Below are 8,110 nucleotides of genomic sequence, written 5' to 3'. Positions count from 1 at the left end.
TCCTGGCAGATTAAAACTGTGTGCCCGACCGAGACTCGAACTCGGGCCCTTGCCTTTCGCGGGCAAGTGCTCTACCAACTGAGCTACCGAAGCACGACTCACGCCCGGTACTCACAGCTTTACTTCTGCCAGTACCTCGTCTCCTACCTTCCAAACTTTACAGAAGCTCTCCTGCGAACCTTGCAGAACTAGCACTCCTGAAAGAAAGGATATTGCGGAGACATGGCTTAGCCACAGCCTGGGGGATGTTTCCAGAATGAGATTTTCACTCTGCAGCGGAGTGTGCGCTGATATGAAACTTCCTGGCAGATTAAAACTGTGTGCCCGACCGAGACTCGAACTCGGGACCTTTGCCTTTCGCGGGCAAGTGCTCTACCAACTGAGCTACCGAAGCACGACTCACGCCCGGTACTCACAGCTTTACTTCTGCCAGTACCTCGTCTCCTACCTTCCAAACTTTACAGAAGCTCTCCTGCGAACCTTGCAGAACTAGCACTCCTGAAAGAAAGGATATTGCGGAGACATGGCTTAGCCACAGCCTGGGGGATGTTTCCAGAATGAGATTTTCACTCTGCAGCGGAGTGTGCGCTGATATGAAACTTCCTGGCAGATTAAAACTGTGTGCCCGACCGAGACTCGAACTCGGGACCTTTGCCTTTTGCGGGCAAGTGCTCTACCAACTGAGCTACCGAAGCACGACTCACGCCCGGTACTCACAGCTTTACTTCTGCCAGTACCTCGTCTCCTACCTTCCAAACTTTACAGAAGCTCTCCTGCGAACCTTGCAGAACTAGCACTCCTGAAAGAAAGGATATTGCGGAGACATGGCTTAGCCACAGCCTGGGGGATGTTTCCAGAATGAGATTTTCACTCTGCAGCGGAGTGTGCGCTGATATGAAACTTCCTGGCAGATTAAAACTGTGTGCCCGACCGAGACTCGAACTCGGGACCTTTGCCTTTCGCGGGCAAGTGCTCTACCAACTGAGCTACCGAAGCACGACTCACGCCCGGTACTCACAGCTTTACTTCTGCCAGTACCTCGTCTCCTACCTTCCAAACTTTACAGAAGCTCTCCTGCGAACCTTGCAGAACTAGCACTCCTGAAAGAAAGGATATTGCGGAGACATGGCTTAGCCACAGCCTGGGGGATGTTTCCAGAATGAGATTTTCACTCTGCAGCGGAGTGTGCGCTGATATGAAACTTCCTGGCAGATTAAAACTGTGTGCCCGACCGAGACTCGAACTCGGGACCTTTGCCTTTCGCGGGCAAGTGCTCTACCAACTGAGCTACCGAAGCACGACTCACGCCCGGTACTCACAGCTTTACTTCTGCCAGTACCTCGTCTCCTACCTTCCAAACTTTACAGAAGCTCTCCTGCGAACCTTGCAGAACTAGCACTCCTGAAAGAAAGGATATTGCGGAGACATGGCTTAGCCACAGCCTGGGGGATGTTTCCAGAATGAGATTTTCACTCTGCAGCGGAGTGTGCGCTGATATGAAACTTCCTGGCAGATTAAAACTGTGTGCCCGACCGAGACTCGAACTCGGGCCCTTGCCTTTCGCGGGCAAGTGCTCTACCAACTGAGCTACCGAAGCACGACTCACGCCCGGTACTCACAGCTTTACTTCTGCCAGTACCTCGTCTCCTACCTTCCAAACTTTACAGAAGCTCTCCTGCGAACCTTGCAGAACTAGCACTCCTGAAAGAAAGGATATTGCGGAGACATGGCTTAGCCACAGCCTGGGGGATGTTTCCAGAATGAGATTTTCACTCTGCAGCGGAGTGTGCGCTGATATGAAACTTCCTGGCAGATTAAAACTGTGTGCCCGACCGAGACTCGAACTCGGGACCTTTGCCTTTCGCGGGCAAGTGCTCTACCAACTGAGCTACCGAAGCACGACTCACGCCCGGTACTCACAGCTTTACTTCTGCCAGTACCTCGTCTCCTACCTTCCAAACTTTACAGAAGCTCTCCTGCGAACCTTGCAGAACTAGCACTCCTGAAAGAAAGGATATTGCGGAGACATGGCTTAGCCACAGCCTGGGGGATGTTTCCAGAATGAGATTTTCACTCTGCAGCGGAGTGTGCGCTGATATGAAACTTCCTGGCAGATTAAAACTGTGTGCCCGACCGAGACTCGAACTCGGGACCTTTGCCTTTTGCGGGCAAGTGCTCTACCAACTGAGCTACCGAAGCACGACTCACGCCCGGTACTCACAGCTTTACTTCTGCCAGTACCTCGTCTCCTACCTTCCAAACTTTACAGAAGCTCTCCTGCGAACCTTGCAGAACTAGCACTCCTGAAAGAAAGGATATTGCGGAGACATGGCTTAGCCACAGCCTGGGGGATGTTTCCAGAATGAGATTTTCACTCTGCAGCGGAGTGTGCGCTGATATGAAACTTCCTGGCAGATTAAAACTGTGTGCCCGACCGAGACTCGAACTCGGGACCTTTGCCTTTCGCGGGCAAGTGCTCTACCAACTGAGCTACCGAAGCACGACTCACGCCCGGTACTCACAGCTTTACTTCTGCCAGTACCTCGTCTCCTACCTTCCAAACTTTACAGAAGCTCTCCTGCGAACCTTGCAGAACTAGCACTCCTGAAAGAAAGGATATTGCGGAGACATGGCTTAGCCACAGCCTGGGGGATGTTTCCAGAATGAGATTTTCACTCTGCAGCGGAGTGTGCACTGATATGAAACTTCCTGGCAGATTAAAACTGTGTGCCCGACCGAGACTCGAACTCGGGACCTTTGCCTTTCGCGGGCAAGTGCTCTACCAACTGAGCTACCGAAGCACGACTCACGCCCGGTACTCACAGCTTTACTTCTGCCAGTACCTCGTCTCCTACCTTCCAAACTTTACAGAAGCTCTCCTGCGAACCTTGCAGAACTAGCACTCCTGAAAGAAAGGATATTGCGGAGACATGGCTTAGCCACAGCCTGGGGGATGTTTCCAGAATGAGATTTTCACTCTGCAGCGGAGTGTGCGCTGATATGAAACTTCCTGGCAGATTAAAACTGTGTGCCCGACCGAGACTCGAACTCGGGACCTTTGCCTTTCGCGGGCAAGTGCTCTACCAACTGAGCTACCGAAGCACGACTCACGCCCGGTACTCACAGCTTTACTTCTGCCAGTACCTCGTCTCCTACCTTCCAAACTTTACAGAAGCTCTCCTGCGAACCTTGCAGAACTAGCACTCCTGAAAGAAAGGATATTGCGGAGACATGGCTTAGCCACAGCCTGGGGGATGTTTCCAGAATGAGATTTTCACTCTGCAGCGGAGTGTGCGCTGATATGAAACTTCCTGGCAGATTAAAACTGTGTGCCCGACCGAGACTCGAACTCGGGACCTTTGCCTTTCGCGGGCAAGTGCTCTACCAACTGAGCTACCGAAGCACGACTCACGCCCGGTACTCACAGCTTTACTTCTGCCAGTACCTCGTCTCCTACCTTCCAAACTTTACAGAAGCTCTCCTGCGAACCTTGCAGAACTAGCACTCCTGAAAGAAAGGATATTGCGGAGACATGGCTTAGCCACAGCCTGGGGGATGTTTCCAGAATGAGATTTTCACTCTGCAGCGGAGTGTGCGCTGATATGAAACTTCCTGGCAGATTAAAACTGTGTGCCCGACCGAGACTCGAACTCGGGACCTTTGCCTTTCGCGGGCAAGTGCTCTACCAACTGAGCTACCGAAGCACGACTCACGCCCGGTACTCACAGCTTTACTTCTGCCAGTACCTCGTCTCCTACCTTCCAAACTTTACAGAAGCTCTCCTGCGAACCTTGCAGAACTAGCACTCCTGAAAGAAAGGATGTTGCGGAGACATGGCTTAGCCACAGCCTGGGGGATGTTTCCAGAATGAGATTTTCACTCTGCAGCGGAGTGTGCGCTGATATGAAACTTCCTGGCAGATTAAAACTGTGTGCCCGACCGAGACTCGAACTCGGGACCTTTGCCTTTCGCGGGCAAGTGCTCTACCAACTGAGCTACCGAAGCACGACTCACGCCCGGTACTCACAGCTTTACTTCTGCCAGTACCTCGTCTCCTACCTTCCAAACTTTACAGAAGCTCTCCTGCGAACCTTGCAGAACTAGCACTCCTGAAAGAAAGGATATTGCGGAGACATGGCTTAGCCACAGCCTGGGGGATGTTTCCAGAATGAGATTTTCACTCTGCAGCGGAGTGTGCGCTGATATGAAACTTCCTGGCAGATTAAAACTGTGTGCCCGACCGAGACTCGAACTCGGGGCCTTTGCCTTTCGCGGGCAAGTGCTCTACCAACTGAGCTACCGAAGCACGACTCACGCCCGGTACTCACAGCTTTACTTCTGCCAGTACCTCGTCTCCTACCTACCAAACTTTACAGAAGCTCTCCTGCGAACCTTGCAGAACTAGCACTCCTGAAAGAAAGGATATTGCGGAGACATGGCTTAGCCACAGCCTGGGGGATGTTTCCAGAATGAGATTTTCACTCTGCAGCGGAGTGTGCGCTGATATGAAACTTCCTGGCAGATTAAAACTGTGTGCCCGACCGAGACTCGAAGTCGCGACCTTTGCCTTTCGCGGGCAAGTGCTCTACCAACTGAGCTACCGAAGCACGACTCACGCCCGGTACTCACAGCTTTACTTCTGCCAGTACCTCGTCTCCTACCTTCCAAACTTTACAGAAGCTCTCCTGCGAACCTTGCAGAACTAGCACTCCTGAAAGAAAGGATATTGCTGAGACATGGCTTAGCCACAGCCTGGGGGATGTTTCCAGAATGAGATTTTCACTCTGCAGCGGAGTGTGCGCTGATATGAAACTTCCTGGCAGATTAAAACTGTGTGCCCGACCGAGACTCGAACTCGGGACCTTTGCCTTTCGCGGGCAAGTGCTCTACCAACTGAGCTACCGAAGCACGACTCACGCCCGGTACTCACAGCTTTACTTCTGCCAGTACCTCGTCTCCTACCTTCCAAACTTTACAGAAGCTCTCCTGCGAACCTTGCAGAACTAGCACTCCTGAAAGAAAGGATATTGCGGAGACATGGCTTAGCCACAGCCTGGGGGATGTTTCCAGAATGAGATTTTCACTCTGCAGCGGAGTGTGCGCTGATATGAAACTTCCTGGCAGATTAAAACTGTGTGCCCGACCGAGACTCGAACTCGGGACCTTTGCCTTTCGCGGGCAAGTGCTCTACCAACTGAGCTACCGAAGCACGACTCACGCCCGGTACTCACAGCTTTACTTCCGCCAGTACCTCGTCTCCTACCTTCCAAACTTTACAGAAGCTCTCCTGCGAACCTTGCAGAACTAGCACTCCTGAAAGAAAGGATATTGCGGAGACATGGCTTAGCCACAGCCTGGGGGATGTTTCCAGAATGAGATTTTCACTCTGCAGCGGAGTGTGCGCTGATATGAAACTTCCTGGCAGATTAAAACTGTGTGCCCGACCGAGACTCGAACTCGGGAACTTTGCCTTTCGCGGGCAAGTGCTCTACCAACTGAGCTACCGAAGCACGACTCACGCCCGGTACTCACAGCTTTTCTTCTGCCAGTACCTCGTCTCCTACCTTCCAAACTTTACAGAAGCTCTCCTGCGAACCTTGCAGAACTAGCACTCCTGAAAGAAAGGATATTGCGGAGACATGGCTTAGCCACAGCCTGGGGGATGTTTCCAGAATGAGATTTGCACTCTGCAGCGGAGTGTGCGCTGATATGAAACTTCCTGGCAGATTAAAACTGTGTGCCCGACCGAGACTCGAACTCGGGACCTTTGCCTTTCGCGGGCAAGTGCTCTACCAACTGAGCTACCGAAGCACGACTCGCGCCCGGTACTCACAGCTTTACTTCTGCCAGTACCTCGTCTCCTACCTTCCAAACTTTACAGAAGCTCTCCTGCGAACCTTGCAGAACTAGCACTCCTGAAAGAAAGGATATTGCGGAGACATGGCTTAGCAACAGCCTGGGGGATGTTTCGGGCACACAGTTTTAATCTGCCAGGAAGTTTCATATCAGCGCACACTCCGCTGCAGAGTGAAAATCTCATTCTGGAAACATCCCCCAGGCTGTGGCTAAGCCATGTCTCCGCAATATCCTTTCTTTCAGGAGTGCCAGTTCTGCAAGGTTCGCAGGAGAGCTTCTGTAAAGTTTGGAAGGTAGGAGACGAGGTACTGGCAGAAGTAAAGCTGTGAGTACCGGGCGTGAGTCGTGCTTCGGTAGCTCAGTTGGTAGAGCACTTGCCCGCGAAAGGCAAAGGCCCCGAGTTCGAGTCTCGGTCGGGCACACAGTTTTAATCTGCCAGGAAGTTTCATATCAGCGCACACTCCGCTGCAGAGTGAAAATCTCATTCTGGAAACATCCCCCAGGCTGTGGCTAAGCCATGTCTCCGCAATATCCTTTCTTTCAGGAGTGCTAGTTCTGCAAGGTTCGCAGGAGAGCTTCTGTAAAGTTTGGAAGGTAGGAGACGAGGTACTGGCAGAAGTAAAGCTGTGAGTACCGGGCGTGAGTCGTGCTTCGGTAGCTCAGTTGGTAGAGCACTTGCCCGCGAAAGGCAAAGGCCCCGAGTTCGAGTCTCGGTCGGGCACACAGTTTTAATCTGCCAGGAAGTTTCATATCAGCGCACACTCCGCTGCAGAGTGAAAATCTCATTCTGGAAACATCCCCCAGGCTGTGGCTAAGCCATGTCTCCGCAATATCCTTTCTTTCAGGAGTGCTAGTTCTGCAAGGTTCGCAGGAGAGCTTCTGTAAAGTTTGGAAGGTAGGAGACGAGGTACTGGCAGAAGTAAAGCTGTGAGTACCGGGCGTGAGTCGTGCTTCGGTAGCTCAGTTGGTAGAGCACTTGCCCGCGAAAGGCAAAGGTCCCGAGTTCGAGTCTCGGTCGGGCACACAGTTTTAATCTGCCAGGAAGTTTCATATCAGCGCACACTCCGCTGCAGAGTGAAAATCTCATTCTGGAAACAAATAACTAATTCTTATTTTTATATGCATATCTTATTTTTATATGCATATCTTATTTTTATATGCATATCTTATTTCCAATTAAGTACTACACACAAAAATCCACTACATTGTAAACAGAAATCCTTTAACTGCTCACCTTTAGTGAAAGATTGTCAGTAACGATTGTTTAAATTTAAAAAAATACAATTTTTTTATCCTTATGTATCCTAAGCTCCGCAGAATGCTCGTGGAACATGCACCAATGTTTAAGAATTTTCCACTGCCAGGCAAGGAACCGAAGTCGAATATTCAGAGCCACAGGGCCTTTCTAAGAAAACGCCATTGTGTTAGTGTTTTGTTGGTAGTCGGAAAACTTCCGAGTCGGTATTCTTGAGAATTGTTGAAAATTTCAAGTAACTGCTTTGTGTGAGTGATATTTAAGTTTAGAACGTCACACACCATAAATATAAAAAATTGGCCAAATGCAAATAATAATCTTGCGCTGAAAGTTCCGAATAAACTTAATTACGTAAGGACAGTTTAAGCATCCCGTGATTCTAGAATCTTGAAGATTTTTTCCTGTTACATGTATCGATACTAGGAAGATATCGGTCCCGGAGAATTCCAGGGCAATATCAAAACCTCAACAGTAGTTCCTGAGGCTAGCACAGAAATACAAAAGAGGCGAGCAACTTCACTTTATATATGTAGAGAGCGAAGATTTAATAAAATAGTTTTATTTATTAACTAAAATAAGACTACAACTTACATGGTACGTTTTACATGCAGTATTATTATTAAGCTTTAGACGGATGATGAACGCAGCGTAAGTTTTAATGCAAAAAATATATCTTTTATGTGATATTATTACAAGTTAACAATTTCCGTATTTTTTCCTTTGCTGGTACTGTAAACCTTGCTTCTTGCCCAGTTTCATGGTTCTAGGTCAAGGGGAAGTACCTTAAAGGTTTTGATGAGTTAGTTTGCGAGTATCAAGATGTGTCAAAAAATGGGCGTATCTTTTGATTGCACTGACGTAGAAGTTTAAATTTTTAAATGTCCAGCGGACTGTATACCTTAGTACATGATATAAATTTCATCCTGGTACGTCTACCCGTTCCTGAGAGAAAGGGGCGAAACCACATTAGGAGGCTGTCTGACACAGATTTTTTGGGAT

General features: G+C 49.7%; 2 non-coding genes across 2 annotated transcripts; both read right to left on the bottom strand.

The window, feature by feature from the left end:
• Nucleotides 1-621: 621 nt before the first annotated feature.
• On the bottom strand, nucleotides 622-696 carry Trnal-caa (transfer RNA leucine (anticodon CAA)). Its single transcript has one exon. It is a non-coding gene; the product is annotated as a tRNA-Leu (tRNA).
• A 1,429-nt stretch (nucleotides 697-2,125) lies between these two features.
• Trnal-caa (transfer RNA leucine (anticodon CAA)) lies at nucleotides 2,126-2,200 on the bottom strand. Its single transcript has one exon. It is a non-coding gene; the product is annotated as a tRNA-Leu (tRNA).
• Nucleotides 2,201-8,110: the final 5,910 nt, after the last annotated feature.

Source organism: Schistocerca cancellata, chromosome 3 (assembly GCF_023864275.1).
Source record: "Schistocerca cancellata isolate TAMUIC-IGC-003103 chromosome 3, iqSchCanc2.1, whole genome shotgun sequence".
Lineage (NCBI taxonomy): Eukaryota > Metazoa > Arthropoda > Insecta > Orthoptera > Acrididae > Schistocerca > Schistocerca cancellata.
The sequence above is the reverse complement of the archived record's forward strand: the minus strand, read 5'-3'. Positions and strand labels throughout refer to the sequence as shown.